The following is a 17,710-nucleotide window of genomic DNA, read 5'->3' as shown; positions in this document are numbered from 1 at the left end:
GCTGCCCCGGGCTGGCCTAACCAGGGTGTGACCACAGCCGGTGTCTACCAAGGCCTCAACCTTTTTCTCATCCACCCTGGCCTGAACCCGCCAAGCTTGCTGAAGGGTGGCACTCACCGGGGCGGACCACCAGGCTTCCACAAAGTCATACTCCATCAACGGACAGTCCCTCCAGAAATGCCCCTCCTTGCCACAAGTAAGGCACACTTGCTTCAGCTGGGATCTTCTTCCTTTCCCATTTGTAAGTCGTGGCGAAGCCGCCCCCCCCACCCCTGGTGCAGGCACTTCCAGCTGGGCAACCGCCTTATGTCTCGTACCCCTTCCAGTGGGTACTGGTCCATCTGCTCTTGTTCTCTCTGGGCCTCTGTTGCCACGGCCCCCAGGTGCTCTCTGTCTCTGACCCTCCTGCCAGGGTGGACCCGGCCTGTCGCCTATATCTGGCTCCTCAGCAACCACAAAGGTTTCCATAAGACCAATGGCTTCCTCTAGGGTTTCAGGCCTCTGGCACCTAACCCAGTTTCTGGCTGGGGTGGGCAGGATGGTTATACACTGTTCCAGCAGGACCAGCTCAGCCACCTGTTCAGCGCTGCGGACTGTGGGCATCCATCTCGGCCCATTGGCACGAATCTTCTGTCCCACAGCCCTGGGCGAGGTGCCAGTCACATATACAACCCCTCTTATCCACCACCAATAGGTCTCTTCAGAGACATTCAAAATCTCTATGTGAGAAATTAAATGTTACTGTTACTAAGTGTTAAGGGTGAACAACAGGAATAGGACAGGATCATTGAAGTCTCTTAAGGCAAAAAAAAGCCTGAGAAGCAAAACATGTAAATGGTTGTTCTAATAATGTTTCTTATATAAAAAGTTCCGAAAAATACCAGAAGGGGTAAAATTGGGGGACAGTGGTAAAACTGTCACCTTCAGTGGAGGAGAGCAGACAAAGACTTTACAACTGGCGATAAAGAGCCTGGCGAAAGACCTGTTTTCATTATCTCATCCTCCCCACAAGATTTAAGAAACATTTTGGCGTCAAGAATTTTCAAGGCCACTCCGGCCTGTTGACCTCTTAGAAGGTACTGCACACGCTTAACAGGCTTATGAATAGTAAATGACACACCTCTCATAGGTAATAAGGCTCATTAGCATGAACATGGGATGTATGAGCGGGAGGGGGGAACATATTAAGGAGTAGCATGATATAGGCGGATGGGGAAGATTGTGATTTCTTAGTGACCAGCCAGTGGCGAAGCGGGGATAGTGTTGAGCATCGGGGAAAGGAATGTATACAATCTCATTGATGTTTGAAATAATTGCTCTTTGTTTCTCAGACTACTGAGACATTGAGCCAGCCTTTGCAAACACTTTTTGTATGGAATAAACTGCTCCAGTCCTGTCTCAAGGAGTTTTAAATCTCATACCTAGAATGGCCGCTTTTACTAAATCATATTGGCCTGCCGCTTCCAGGGTAAGGGTTAGGCTTCTTGGGCAGGACCCGTGAGGCAAGGTGTCAGGATGAGGGCCCACTGGTCTTTGGGCCACTTGGCCGCCAGGGCAGCTCTTTCAAGGGTATTTAGAAAGGCTTCAGGGTCATCTTCTGTGGTCATTTTAGAGATCCGCATAGGCCCTAGGCCTTTTCCTCCTGTCTGCCCCACCAGGGTCTCAGCTTGAGTGCTTTGTAGTCCTCCCAGCACTTGCTGAAGCAAAGAGCCTTAGTTCTGGAGCCGGGCAGTGAAAACTTGCTCCATGAGCTGCGTCTGTTGTGCTGCTAATTGCTGCAACAGATGTTGCTGCTCCTGGGCCTGGAGCCTTTGCTGCTCAGCCCACCAGGCCATCCAGGAGTCAGCTGGGGTGGGGTGGGGGGATGACCTGTGCCTCCCCATGCTGCCCTGCCCGCATTCTCCACCACTGCAACTGTGTCAGGAGAGGGGTGCCGGCTCAGGCTGCCTCTTCCTTGATTTTCCATGAAGAGCAACACCAGAAGGACAGTGCACTCACCGGGTCTTTATTGCCTCTTCACACTTTCATCGGCTCGCTTCCCGTAGCACCTTGGCCTGGCCTGCTCTGGCTCCCTTCCCTCCTGTCGCTGTGGCAACGAACGGGTCGCCCTGCTGGATCGCTCCCGGCCTCCGCTCTCCGTTTGTGCTGGCTCGCCTGCCAGCGACCGCCTTGCCCACTCTCCTCCAACCACATGGGTGTCTCGGCTTTCTCTCTTCCGTCTCCCCTGCTCACCCCCTCTCTCCTCCTTTATACGCCCTCCTCCTGCACCACTCCACCCAACCCAGCTGTTCTTGCCTTGGTCCACAATCCTGTACAGCTGTGCACTCGCTCGCATCCCCTGGCCGTTGCCTTTTTGTGAGTTGCTCTCCCCACATAGATTCCTCGCCTTGCCCTGTTATCTTTGGCCCTGCTCTGTGGAAGGCCCCAGGAAAAGGGGTGAGTCCCTCTGCCTCCTCACAAGTGCATAACCTACAGTTTTAATAAAATAGAAATATTTTGGAGGTAGCTCTTGGCACCCTCCTTATTTATTTGCTACTATAAGGCTTGATATATTTTCTAATGAATATTTGTAATGACTATACTACAATATGCAAAATATTGAAAGCAAAATTTCTCCCTCTTACTGGATCAGGAGGGAACATCAAGCCCTTCTTTCTCCATGGCTGCCCTCAGCAGAGCCATGCGGGCAGGATGCTTGGAAGTGCGCTTACTTGGGGACTCTGGGGTTGCAGGCTTTACCAGTTCACACCTCGCAGAGGAGGGAGGGCCTCTCTGCCCCAGTGTGATGGAAGCCACTGCGGCTCTGCTTCCCCAGCAAACTGCCCTAGCCACTGGTACCTCCTGGGGAATCGGCAAGTTGAATGGTGTGACTTGGTTGCACCAGCAGGGGTCCCTTCAGGCCCCTTCCGACTCCACTGTTTCATGACCCTATGAGGGGCTGGCCTGGCCCTCTAGCCCAAGGCACAGCTCTCGGCAGGGCAGAAATAGTCCCTGCTTCCTTTTCCCCAGCAGTGGGTGTGCAGGCTCCTGGTCTTGCTGCACCTTCCCAGCCTGGCTGGTTCCCTTCTAGCCCATCAGTCTGTGTGCCATGCTGCCGCCACCCTCCTCTCCTTCCTTAAGTCCCCCTTCCCTGGCCCTGCTGTGCCAGCCAGCCAGGTGCCGCATACTCCAGGGCTGGGTGGAGAACCGTGAGTGCACAGGGGCACACGGCCTCTCTTCCAGGAAGCGGGTCCTTATCTCTCGCAACTGCCCCAGGAACGAGGCTGGTCCCGCTGCTCGTGTGGCACCTGCACTCCTGATCAACTCTCTGGGCATCACTTGAGAGGTAGTGAGCACCACTGACTCTTCGCAGGTCTCTATCTGGTTTTTGCTCTTTACAGCACTTTTTGCCACTGTGTGGATGATGATTTGCTGTGGCAACTGACACCTGAGGGCCACTGTCCTTGAAGGTGGACCCAGATTAGCTTGCATGGTGTGAAGCTGTGGCCCCAATTCCCTGGGAGTCATCCTAGGTAGAAGGGATATAACATGAAGGCAAAGAAGCACAGAGAAAGCAAGTCACCTGAGGACCAGCTATCTGGGAGCTGGAGAACAAGAGGGTGAGAATGCACACCCACTGCTTTCGGGGCCAGAGGTGGAGCTGGGCATACTCTGCCAGAAATCCACCCAAACATCTCTACATTGTCTTACCACAATGGCTGCCCACCAGACATTGAGGCTGCCCTGGAAAAGGGGTTCTGGAGTACCTGCTCCTCAGTTGGGGCTACTACCCCAGTTTTAGTGTTGTCTGCGAATTTGATCAGCAGACTGTTCACCCCTTCTTCCATGGTTAGTTATGTTTGTTTATAAAAGTGACAAAGAACAACAAACATTGCAGCCATCTCCCCCCCTCCCAGCGATTGTGCTGGAGGGGGGGGAGATGGCCACAATCGTACTGCGGGGTGTGGGGAGACGGGTGTGATCGTGGGGGAGGTGGGCACGATTGCAGGTGTGCTGGCGGGGGAGACGGGTGTGATCACAGGCATGCTGGGGGGGAGACGCGCGCCATCGTGGCCATTTCTCCCCCCCAGCATGACTGTGATGGCGCCCGTGCAGGGAAGGCGGGCACGCTCACAATCGTCACCCGATGCAGAGTTCGTGACCTGCGGCAAAATTTTTATGAAATTTCTGTTCGTGACCTGATTTGGTCATGCACTGAGGCATTCGTGAGCCAAGGTACCACTGCATTTTTCTTACCTTCTATCTTTTTTTAGTGCCTCCATCTCTCTCTCTCTTCCCACTACCCTCCTCTCTTCTGTATTCAGATCCAACGCATGCATGCAATAGGGGGAAGAGTCAGTGTACGCGCAATTCACGCTGGCAAGACCAGCACAGCAGCAGGAGCCAGCCAGAGCTAACAGAGGGAGCCGGCGCACGCGCAGTTGAAGTGAGCTGTTACAATTTGGCACGTGCACTGGCTGTCTGCTAGTCTAGAGTACACCTGTGCCAGCTCAGAGCTTTTGAACTCGTTTGGAGATCGTGAGGCAGGCCGGGTTAATCACCTTGGTGGGCCATATCTGGCCTGCAGGCCGTAGCTTGAGGACCCCTGTTCTATACAGTTTATCAACTGTATGCCCTAGTTTCCATATGCACCATTTCTGTACATGTAAATCTGAGAGTGATTTGACAAAACCAATGTTAGAAACATTGGGAGAGAGGTGGGGAGAGAACCAAATCAGAAAGGGTCTCCTGGGCCATCTAGTCTGACCCATGGCTCCAGCCAGCTTCACTCATGCAATCCCCAACATGTGGCTGCCCAGTCTTTCCTTGGACACCCGCACCGATGGGGCCTCCACCACCTCCCTTGGAAGCCCATTCCACACCCTCGGGGTCCTAACCATCAGGAAGTGTTTCCTGACAACCAACCTGAAGCCTGGTTCTTTGAGCTTTGCCCCATTCAAACGTGTCCCACCCTCCACTGCAGGGAAGAACAGCTCACAGCCCTCCTCCACATGACACCCACTTACATTCCTGTAAGTCGTTGAAAGTTCCCCTTGGAGTTTCTTCTCCTCCAGGCAGAAAAGACCCAGCTCCCTCAATCTCTCCTCATGGGTCAGGCCTCCCAACCCAGCTACCATTCTTGTGACCTTGCACTGGAGCGATTCTAACCTAGCCAGGTCTCTCCTTTAATGTAGAGCCCAGAACCAGACACAGCACTCCAGTTGTGGGTGCACCAGAGTCATGCAGAGTGGTATCAACAGCTCCCTAGATCTGGAAGCCACACTTCTGGCTATGCATCCAAGGGAAGCTTTTGCCTTCTTAACTACCACATCACACTGCTGGCTCCAATGTTTTTAGAGACCACAGAAGTTTGTCAAGAAACAACTGGCTTACTCTGTTGACAATGCCTGGTTGAGGCACATCCAATTGTGGTTAACTTTCTGGTTGAAAGTAATTACTTGTACAATATTTTTTCTTGACAATACATCCATGTGATATGGGGATAATCTGACAGATGGCAAAAGGAGATGCTGAGATTCTTCAAACCTGCCTATACTGTACAATGAGGAGATGGGGGAGAGGGTCCTGTCATTGTGGGATCATGTCCAGGGAGCTGCAGGGCCATTCTTCCCCCTTTCTCAAAAAAAAAAAAAAAAAAAATGGAATCGAGTGTTATAAGAAACTGGGTGAGGACAGCATCTGGTCGTCCTTTCCAGAGACCTGGTGGGCCATGACATTCGCGTGACTAGCACATCCTGAGCCTCAGCTTTTGTGTGCTGTTGCACATATACTTTGTTGCATCTATATTCATTTCAGCCTCTCTTGCACCACTTCTCCCCCACCGGAACCCCTTTAGTTGCCAGGGCTCCTCTGCTTTATTTCAAGTGAAAAGAGCCTCAGTCAGCCATGAGAGATTTGGGAGCTTCATTTAAATCAGCACCGAGTGGATCATTACATGTCTCTGAACTACCAGTGGCAGTAAAATGTGAAGCATAAATGAAGCGTGATTTCCCACACCACAGCATGGAAGACGGGGCACAAGAGTGGGAGGGACAGGAACTGGAACTTCTGTGCCACTGGGGAGCAGCAGATGCCCAGCAAGAATCAACTCGCACATGAGGCCACTGGCAAGATAGGCAGCATATAAATGCATGCATGCATGATACTTCTCCTCTGCTGGACAAACATTTGGCAAGCGAATCATGGTAGCGAAGCGATGCTGCTTCCCCCACACCAAGAATGAACAGCATGGAACTTGCCAGGCTTGCTCCACAAATACCCACCCACAGATCCACTCCAGGTTTCCACTGGTGCAAGAACTCCCTCTTTAAAAGTTGGGGCTGTACTTCAGCTGGTGTCAGGAATGTCACAACTAGGCTCAGGTGCTGGCAGAAACAAGATTTTGGGCCTGATACCAAAGGCAATGAGTGAGGGAGGGGGGTTGGAGGTTTGAGCACTGCTTTAAGAGGGCGATCCTGTATCCCAGGGAAGCCGACTAACCGGACCAGTGGAAATAATGATGCCACGCAGGCACTTGTGGAGTTGTAGAGTGCCTGAGGTCGGCTTGGACAGCAGACACTCATCCTGAATGCTGGTCTGCCCTACCTTGTTGGAATTGTTAAGAGAGGGGGCAATCTATTAGTGAATTGTACCTTGTTTATATTATGATTTGCTATCCACCCTTAGTCCTTTCATGGAGAAGATGATACATCTACAGGAAAGAGACAGACAAGAAGAAATGGGTTGTAGATACATTTCTAGCACCACTTCTTCAGACCTCTTCCCTACAAAGCACTGTTCTGCCCTGGAGGCTGTTTGGGATACTGGATACTTCTCCAACTGATCTTTCCCTCAGTTTTGGACTATAAGCCACATTGGCCACAAGCAGTTCTTGGATGGCCACTTCAACCCATCTGAAAAGAGTAGCAGTGACTGCCTTGAACTGGGTTAGACCAAATCAGAGAGAGCCATTTGATAGAGCTGAGTGGTGCTAGACGTGGACTGGGGGGTCCATGACTGTCATGGGTCAAGTCTGCGAGGGCGACCTTCCTCCCTCACCTGTGTCCTTGCAGGTGCAAGAATGAGAGGAGCACACTCTGTTTTATTCTCCAGAATACGTTCAATCATAGCAAATGGCAACTGACCCGGCAGAGGCCTCTTTTGTACCCCTGCTAACCAGGTAGAGATGACAGATGCCCATCTGGATTGAAATTCCCAAAAATTTGTGAATGCTGACTGGCGTGTTCGAAAACAGGTAGTCCTCATGCTTACCTGGAGGGTTCTCATGCTTACTTGGGAGAGAAGGCAGGGCTTTTCTAATCCGGGGATAACTCAAGGGGACCCAGCCATTCTCTTCAGCCCCCACCCCCAGCCAGCCTCCAGGAGCAACTGTGCCGCCCCTGCCAGGGTGGTTCCTGGCTGTGCTTTGAATATTGTTTGCAGCCCACATGGACGAAGTCCGTTACTGGGGAGCTGGTGGCACTGCTGAAGCTGTTTGGAGCCACAGCCTTTGGGGGAAATGGTCCAGTACTGGAAAAACACTGAAGGGGAAATGGGGTGGGGGTGGGGGCAGGGTTAGGGTACTGCTTCCTTGTAAGCAGTAACTTAATCAGCGATCTCTCAGCTCCGGGAGTGATGCACGCAACACCCACCACATCTTCTCCAAAAAGGAAGGTTGCCAGTCCACTGACAGCTACACAAAACTTTCCTTCTCAAGGGTCTGGAGTGAAAGGGAGAGGAATGGTGTAGGGAGACTTGGTACCTTCTCTATAAGGCACTCCCCAAACACAAGCAAGGTCCATCAGCCTGTGTGTGTGCTTCCAACACATAGGCTGGGTCCACGGATACCCAATCAAGAGGTGCCCCCTGAAGTGCCATGAATCATCCCCAGGATGTGGGTGGCTTTGTGAAGAAAAGAGTGATGCTTTAATTGGTATCATTGCCATGATTGACGTCAAAGAATGATTCATGAGCATGAGCTGTGGCAGCCAAAAATATGGGATGATCAAAAGTGACGACTCTGGGATGCAGAAGGGGCCATTCCTTTCCAACAGCTGCCAAAAAAAGTCAACCTTGAGAATGTCTCTCAAAATGCTACGTCATCTGGAGAAACTGGACCTCATTAAAGTCTATGCATTTGATTCAGACTCCATTTAATTAACTAAAAATTATTCATAGAAGGAAGTGGAATAAAAAGTCAGAGGCATCCCATACATGGAAGACCAAGACTGCTTCCAAAGAATGCCTTGAGCATGTTGTACTGTGGAACATCTGGAGGGTCTTGCTCATTAATGGGGGTCTCTAGACAGAATGACAATTACTGGTGTGACTCTGGCAAGATGGAACTGAAGCCCAGGCTAGGAATTAAAACACCCAACGACCCCTTGAAACAAAGTCAATGCTCCTACGTCAGTTTGCAGCTCACCAGCAAAAGATTCTGTTCTTACAGGTTTTTGCAGGCAGTGGAATCATCTTCATCTGAAGAAAAGGCAGCAAAATCCTGACAAACTGCAGAAAAAAACAACACACTCAAACTCAGTAAATCAAGGGTCCTGTTTCTGTGAATGAGGCTCATCAGCAAAAGCTGTTAGTTGTGGTTTCACTGACTGCCCTCTTGAAAAGAAGAACATAGTAAATATTTTGTTAAGATGCTCAGCAATTTCATGTTGGAGTTCTTTATGGACTCTACGTTGAATACTGACTGGATTGGATGATCTGCTGACATTCAGACTGCCACTAAGGTTGAGAACTTCCTCTTTGGTCAGTAGTATCCACCTTAATTCCTCAGGCTCCCTTCCAAAAACCCATATGCTCTGGGAGAAGTATCTGCTCTGAATCCTGAATTCATTCAGCTTCTCCTCAATCTCCTCATCCCCCATTAATGCACCTTTAATTCTATGATTATCCAACAAACTGCTTCTCTAGCTACTTCCCTGCTTTATTAAATATTAAAAAATATTATTGGCCTTGAAGTTAAGGCTACTTCCTTGCTTCTCTGATTGTCTGCTTGCATTTCCCTGAAGGAAGTTTTTTCTTCTTTCTTTCTGATGGCAACCTTGACTCTGAATGTTAACCAAGCTAGTGATTTCTTGACTTTTAGCTGCCTTTCCTCACTATGCATATTTTCTGTGTCTTACAGTATTTTTGAGTAATCTTCAAGCTCTATAAAGTGAATTTATTTTCTTGATTCCCTGCTTCAGCTTATCAATTTTCCTTAATTTTGGGAAGTTTTGTCTCTTTGGCAGTGTTAGTGTATATTAAATCAGATGCTACCTTGTTTACTGTTGCCTCAACAACATTTGCAACCTGTGCTATGTCCTGGTCAACTATAGGACTAAATTTAGGGTTGCTCCTGGTCCACTGCACCTGGGACTAAATTTAGGCCATGGCTAACTGCTTCAGGGCACAGCCACAGGCATCGCCTGCCTGCTTGGGTGCCAGGCTTTGGCATGGGAAAAGGACAGGCTCACAGCAGTTGCAGTTGGCCAGCTTAAAGGTGTTGCAGCCTCTTTTAGTGCGTTTATTGCTTTTCTCCTATATTTGAATTATGTTCCTGGGGAGCTTTGGGAAGCATGGAGGTTCCCCCATTACTCTGGTCACAGGTAGGGGGAGGTTTGTGGCTGAGGGATTAACAAGCCAGCCAGAGAGAAGAGGGCAAGATACTTCAGCTGTTCCCTCTCCTGGTCCTTTACCCAGCCTGACAGGTCTTGAGACCCTGACCAGCTCATCTATTTTCTGGAGCTGCTGCTGCCAGACCAGGCAGTGACAAGTGCTCCCTCACACACGGCTTAATTGTGGGTGAGGGGGCTGCATTACTGAGACCTGGATGGGCAAAAGAGGAGAGGATCTCCCTCTCACAGCTGTGCCCACCTAGGTGCTTGATACAGCACCAACATCACCTTGAGGGATGAGGAGGGAATTGGCTGTGGTCCATAAGAACACAAATTCCCTCGCTAGGCTCACTGTTCACTTGAGTGTTTGGTCTTGAGTGCTTGCACACCACGTTGGCACTTGAGACAGATTAGAAACTCTGCTGGTGTGCAGCCCACTCTGTTGCCCATCAACTTTCCTGCCAGAGCTGACAGAGGTGGCCTTAGACTTGTTGCTGAGGACCCTCAGGATGATGGTCCTGGGGCATCTTAACTTCCATGCGCAGGATGCCTTATCTGGGGCAGCACAGGACTTTATTACTTCCATGACAACCATGGGGCTGAAACACGCATGAAATGCAGTCTGTCAGTGTCCAGGGTGTGGGCGGCTGGGCACCAGGACCCAGACAACCAGTACAATATATAGGCCCATTCCATTCAGGCAGTCCAGAGACCAAGGTGGGTAACAGAAGTGCAAGGTAAGTCAATCCAAATAAAGCAGAGCAGTCAATGCCAGTCAGGAGTCAAAAGCCAGAGAGACAAGCCGAGGAGAAGCGAATACCTGGGACTGGAGCAGAAGGCAGAGCAGGTAAAGCCAGGCATGGTCCAGAAGCAGAGGCAGGAGCAGGGCAACAGACAGTTTTCAGAAGACACAGGAAGCTCCAGCAACATCAAAACCCTTTACTGCTGAGGCCACATCTGACAGGAAGAGCCAGGTCTTATACAGCCCTTCTCTCAGGGCTCCCAGGTGGTGCTCATAACATTCCAGGTGGCTGCGATTGACTGTGGGCCAGGTCCTGTAACCACCAGGCTTCTAGTCTCTGGTCAGAAGAGGGAGCCCTGGTGCTGCCTCAGAACCTCACAGTACCTCCCTCTCCTGGGAATGGGGGTTCCACACCCCTTCATGGTCCTGATTTCTCTGGGTATGCTCAGTGGAAGGCCTGGACCTCGGCTGGGGCAACGGGCTAGACTGGCGCAAGGCTGGAGCAAAAGCAGAGCATGACAAAAGCAAGACTGGAGCAACTGAAACAGGATGGGAACAAGACTGGAGCAGGCCTAGAGCAAGGCTGGAGCACAACTGGAGCAGAGCTGGGGTGACTGGAACAAGACTGGAGCAAAGCTGGAGGAGCTGGAGCAAGACTGAAGCAACGATGGAACAAGGCAGGGGTAACTGTAGCAAGTGGAGCAGCACTGGAGCAAGGCTGGAGCAACCGGCTATTCTGGTCTCTGGCCAGAAGAGGGAGCCCTGGTGCTGCCCCAGAACCTCACGGTCTTGATCTGGTTTTCTCGACTGGGTAATGGGGTGCTGACCTGGTCGTAGGAGAATTAACATCAACTGCCTTGTCATGGCCAGACCACTTCCTACTGAGCTTTACATTTTCAGCTCCCTTTCCCCGCTACAAGGGTGGGGGGCCCTTTTAAAATGGTCTAGCCCTGCAAGCTATAGGATCCTGATGGTTTCTAGAGGGCTCTGGGGAGTTTCCAGTTGGTCTGGCTGGTGCTCCTGCCAAAGCCCAAATCACCCTATATATTATTAATTGTGACAATATAGGAATTAAAATGAAGATATTATTGGCCTCCTGGGTGGTGGGGGCACTGTATTATTTCCTTTTTCATTCATTAGTTGGGTTTTTGTGTGTAATACTGTTAATATTATGATGTTTGTATTTATGGGTTTTTTCCTGCATTTAAAAAAAATAAAAAGGAGTAAAAAAAAAAAAAAAAGATCAAATCACCCTGTGGACTGCTGGGATGGCTTTGGGGAGTTGGCATGATTCTACCAAGCACCATTTGCTCGTGATTGTATCCGTGAGCAAAGCCGGACCAGCTCATTGCTCCACACCTGTAATGTAGAACCAGCTAAGGGCTCCTTGAGGATCGAAGGGTTAACTGCAGCCATCTCAGCCAGGTGGCGATTCAAGAAAAACCAGGCACCAAGACCACAGGAGGCTTGATGGCAATGGGAATGCAAAAGGCCCTAGATTACTTCTAAGGACAGAGCCATTCACATGCATCCAGGGCCAGAGATTGCAGGTCTGAAGGGTATACAATTCTCATCTGGGTACTGTCAGGAGATGTCACCCCATGGATCTAACATGATTTCTTCTATGGGGGTACCTGAAGAGCGGTGTGTACACTCACAAACCCCATAATTTGAACGAATTGACGGATGCCATCTGACAAGAAGTGCTCACGATTAATCAACAGCTGTTGGCCCAAGTGATGGACAATTTCAAGCAAAGGATTGAAAGCTGCATTCAAGAGGATGGTCTTCATCTAAATGACATTATTTTTCACAACTGAATAAGTAACTCAAATGGCTGTCTTGACCTCTGTTTTTGTAAAAATAAATCCATTTTGAGTTGAAAAATCTATGGAGTACTGTTTTTTTCAAAACCGTTTGACTCCTGTCAGTCACCCTGTATAAACAGCAGCATCCAGAGCAGCCATAGTCAGTCTTTTCTGGTTGGTGTTGGTGTGGTTATTCCATGGGGTATCAGATATCTCAGGGTTCCATTTTATCCCCCATGCTATTAACATCTACATGGAACCACTGGGGGAAGTTATCCAGAGGTATGGGCTGAGGTACCATATATATATGTGGATGACAGCTCTGCCCCTCTGTTTCGTCAAGTCCAGGTGAGGCAATGGTTGCTGTCAGTCATGGTCTGTGCATGGTAATGGACTGGTGGAGGGTCAAACTGAGACTCAATCCGGACAGGATGGAGGTGCTGTTAGTGGGTGGTTCATCCACTCAGTTAGGTGATATTCAACCTGTTCTGGACGGGATTCATAGATTGGGGGTGCTCTGGGATCCAGAGTTGTCACTCAAGGCACAAGGGGACTCTATGGCATGGAGCACCTTTATCAGCTTAAGTTACTAACTTAAACCCCATCAGGACAGAGAAAGCCTAGCTGCAGCTATCCATGCTAACCTCTTGTTTGGATTACTGCAATGTGATGTAGGTGGGGCTGCCTTTGAAAACAGTCCAGATACTTCAAGTGCACTCCCTAGAGAGGTTCATCTGGCGCCATCATTATATGCTTTTCGGTGCCAGGTCAAGACCTTTTCATTCACCCAATATTTTAAAGACAATAGATTTTAATTATTATTATTATACTTAATTTTAGTTAGTTTAATTTATTTTAATAATCAATTTTATTTATTTCAGTCATGGGATATCTAGTTTATTATTGTTTGGGGTATGTATGTTATTTATATTTATATCACTGTATTTATAGATTTTGCTGTGAGCTGTACAGAGATGAAAGTGATTGGACAGGCTAGAAATATCCCAAATAAATAAATAAAAACAGGTCTGCTAAGAAATTCACAGATTTATAGGAAACCACACTAATTTGAATCTGATACAGCTATCTCATAGCAAACCTAATCACAAGTCAACAGAAGCTTCTGAAAGACAAAATATCGGTGCCTGCTTCTTCATAGAATCATAAAACAGTAGAGATGAAGGGGCCATTAAGGCCATTGGGTCCAACCCCCTGCTCTTGCAGGACACCAAGTTACACCATCCCACTCAGATGGCTGTCCAGTTATGCCTTGAATGTCCATAGTGTGGGAGAACCCCCCCACCTCTCCAGGCAGCTGGTCCCACTGCCGTATTGCTCTGACAGTGAGGAAGCTTTTCCTGATGTCCAGCCTGAACCTGGGTTGTGACAGCTTGAACTGATTATTCCGTGTCCTACACTCTGGTATTAGCAAGACAAGATCATGACCTTCCTCTTTGTGACGGCCTTTGAGGGACTTATAGAGGGATATCATGTCCCCACTCAGTCTTCTCTTCTCAAGGTTGAACATGCACAGATCTCTCAGCCTCTCCTCACAGGCCAGTGTTGCCAAACCCTGGATCATTTTTGTTGCCCTCTTCTGGACACTTCCTGATTTTTCTGCATCTTTGTTAAATCTTGGTGCCCAGAACTGGACACAGTATTCCAGGTGAGGTCGTAGTGAGGAGTATAGAGGAACTGCTACTTCTCATGATTTGGAAGTAATACTTCTGTTGTTGTTGTTGTTGTTAGTCGCGAAGTCGTGTCCGACCCATCGCGACCCCATGGACAGCACTCCTCCAGGCCTTCCTGTCCTCCACCATCCCCTGGAGTCCACTCAAGCTCACGCCAACTGCTTCAGTGACTCCATCTAGCCACCTCATCCTCTGTCGTCCCCTTCCTCTTTTGCCATCTATTGTTCCCAGCATTAGGCTCTTCTCCAGGGAGTCCTTCTGTTAATGCTTCCCAAAATAGCATTTGCCCTTTTTGGTGGCTGCATCGCATTGCTGGCTCATATTTGGCCTATTGTCCACAATTACTCCAAGATCTTTTTCTTTTTTAGTTCTGCTGAGCCACATATTCCCCATCTTTTATTGATGCCTTTGGTTTCTTTTTCCTAGGTGGAGGACTTGCCACATGTTCTCATTGAATCTCATTCTCTTGCTTTCAGGCCAGTGTTCAAGTTTATCAAGATTGCCCTGGATCTTCATTCTGTTTTCTAGGGTGTTTGCTGTTCCACCCAGTTTTATATCATTTGCATATTTGATTATCTTTCCTTGTATTTCTTCATCCAAATTATTAATCAAGATGTTGAAGAGCACTGGGTCCAGGACTGGACCCTGTGGCACCCCACTAGTTACTTTTATCCAATTTGAGAAGGTGCCATTAGATAAGCACTATTTGTGCCTGATTCAGCAGCCAATCTTGGATCCATCTAGTAGTTTTTCTATCTAGTCCAGTTTTTGCTAATTTGCTTATCCGAATGTCATGCGGCACTATGTCAAAAGCTCAAGTCTGTGTTGTTTCTTTTCCATACTCCAGGCCAGGGGTTCTCAAACTTTTTAACCAAGGGGCCAGTTGAAAGGTGTCGGTGTTGGGTGTGGGCTGGAAAGGTAGTGCCGGTGGTGCGCGCAGGCCGGCAGAGGGGTGGGAGTGGGGGTGGCACACACGGGCGTGTGCGCTGCGGCAGGGGCAGGGCTCACGGCGAGGGGATGCGAGGGGCGGGTGCGCAGGCGCCGGCGCAGTGAGGGAAGGTGAGGCGAGGCAGGCAGACAAGGCAGCCACTTGCTCACTTGGAGATCATTTCCTCCGAGTTGATCAAACCGCTGCCTCCCCATGTGTGGGGTGAGGTGGGTGGCAGTGGGCACGCGTGTGGGCACATGCGCACAGAAGGTCCAAATGGGCATGGTGGGCCGGATAAATGGGCGTGGCAGGCCACATCCGGCCCCTGGGCCGTAGTTTGAGGACCCATAGAGACACCAATGTTCATTCTGGTTGAGCCCTGGTTTTCTTCCTATGTGTTTTGGAAGACTGACATTGGACCCTGCTTGAGGTTTTTTCTCTGTTGAAATACGTAAGTCTTTGCCAGGTGATTGTGTTCCATGCTGCACATCTCCCTCCTGTATAGTTTTTAGTTTAAAGTTCTCCTGATGAAGTTTCTCATATGGTGGCCAAACACCTCTTCCTGTTCTTTGTGAGGTGCAGCCCATCACCTGCCAGTGGTCCGTCTTCCAGGAAGCTTAGCTTGTGGTCCCAGAATACAAATCTTTCTTTACGGCACCACCATCGTAGCCAGGCATTCACCTGAAGGGTTTTTCTTTCCCTAGCAGTTCCTCTTCCACCTACGGGTAGGACTGAGGAGAAGACTATCTGGGCACCGGTGTTTTTGATTTTCCTCCCTAGAGCTTAGCAGTCTGAAGTTACTTCAGTGAAGATTCCCATGGCTGTGTCGTGAGTTCCCACGAGGAAGAGAAGGAAGGGGTATTTGTCAGTGGGTTGTATGAGTTGTGAACTCGTTGGTTATAACTTTAATCTTGGTGCCAGGGAGACCGCAGACTCGGCGATTCTCTGGGCCATCACGACATACACATTTTTCCCTCTTGCGCAAAAGGGAATCTCCCACAACTAGCACTCTTCTCCTCTTGTTACAAACGTTGGAATCCTTTTCCTTGTTTGATTGCCCTTTTGTCTCTTTCTCAGAGTTACACAGTGTGCTGTGAACAAACTTTCTCACATGCCCCTTCCTCAAGCAACTCGAAGCGGTTCGAGAGTCCCACTGCTTCCGCGGGTGCAGAGTGTCTTCTAGGTCTTCTGCGTCTAGCTGTCACGCTGTTCCAGTGAGTTTCCTTTTTTCCCTTCTCTCGGGGTTCTCTTCTGCCTCCTCAGCTTGCTGATGCTCTTCTTGCTTCTGGACTACACTTAGCTGTTGCAGCTCCTCCACTCTTTCTGGAAAGTCTTCATTTTCTTTGTCTGGAGGATGGACAGTCACTGCTCCAGTGCTCTCACCTCAATTGCTAATCAATACTGAGTGCCTATTGATATTGCAACAACTTCCTTCCCAGGTTTTGCTAATAGAGGGCACCACATTCTGAGATGGCCATTCAGCATATCTTGAGCAAGAGCTAAATGCTGTATTTCTCTATCATGTTAGTTGCGATAATCCTAAAGCATTTTTTTTCTTTCCTACCACAATGTTGGCAGTAGATGCCTCCAAATTGGACTCTGTTACCTCTCAGCTGCCTGCAATGACCAAAGCAGAGCAGGCTGTGACCCAGCTCCATCAGTCTCAGCTCATATGTCTTTCCCTCCAAACCAGCCCCCAACCTAGTGGCCCTTTGCTGTACTGATTCCAACTTTGCTATAGAAACATAGAAACAGAACGAGTCAGAAGGGGCCTCATGGGCCATCTAGTCTGACCCCCGGCTCCAGCCGGATCTGCTCATGACATGCCCACCATGTGCATGTCCAGCCTATCTTTGAACACCGTCACCAATGGGGCCTCAACCACCTCTCGTGGAAGCCCATTCCACACCCTCGGGGTCCTGACTGTCAGGAAGTGCTTCCTGGCATCGAAATGGAACCTTGGCTCCCTGAGCTTTGCTCTGCTGGAGTGCGTCCTGCCTTCCTCCACAGGGGAGAACAGGTCTCTACCCACCTCCGTATGACATCCCCTCACATACCTGTATGTCGCCGACAGATCCCCTCGGAGTCTCCTCTTCTCCAGGCTGGAGAGACCCAGTTCCCTCAGTCTCACCTCATACGGCATCCCCTGCAAACCAGCCACCAACCTTGTGGCCAGCCCTTCGGTCAGTCTAACCTGGCTATATCCTTTCTGTAATGAGGGGTCCAAAGCTGAACTCAATACTCCAGTTGCAGGTGCACCAGAATCATATAGAGTGGTAGTAATACCTCTCTTGATTTAGAAGCCACGCTTCTGGCTATGCAACCCAGGGTCACACTGCTGACTCATGTTCAGCCTACAGTCAACCAGCACCCAGAGGTTCCTTCCACAAGGGCTGCTCTCCAGCCACCTGTCCCCCAACCTGTACTCATGACACCCATTCCTATGCCCCAAGTGCAAGACCTTGCACTTATCCACATTGAACACCATCCTTTTGTCTCCTGCTCACATCTGTAGTCTGCCCAGATCCTTCTGGATCCAGAGTTCCTGCTCCTCAGTTGTGGCCACTGCCTCCATTTTAGCATCAGCTGCAAATTTGATCAGCAGACTGTTCACCCCTTCTTCCATGTCATTGATGAAATGATTAAACAGGATCAGTCCCAGGACAGAGCCCAGGGGGACCCGCTTATCACTGGCTGCCATCCCGATGATTCCCCATGAATGGTTACCCTCTGCTTTCAGTCAATCAATCATGCCCTAATCCATCAGACAGTGCATTGGCCTATCCCGAAACTCCACAATTTCTCAACCAGGATATCATGGGGCACTTTGTCAAAGGCCTTGCTGAAATCCAGGTAAACCACATCCACTGCATCCCCTCCATCTAGCCACCTTGAAACCTTGTCGTAGAATTCCACAAGGTTTGTCTGGCAGGACCTGTTTTTGCGAAAGC

Source organism: Varanus komodoensis, unplaced genomic scaffold, assembly GCF_004798865.1.
Source record: "Varanus komodoensis strain SLA01 unplaced genomic scaffold, ASM479886v1 scaffold111, whole genome shotgun sequence".
NCBI lineage: Eukaryota > Metazoa > Chordata > Lepidosauria > Squamata > Varanidae > Varanus > Varanus komodoensis.
The sequence above is the reverse complement of the archived record's forward strand: the minus strand, read 5'-3'. Positions refer to the sequence as shown.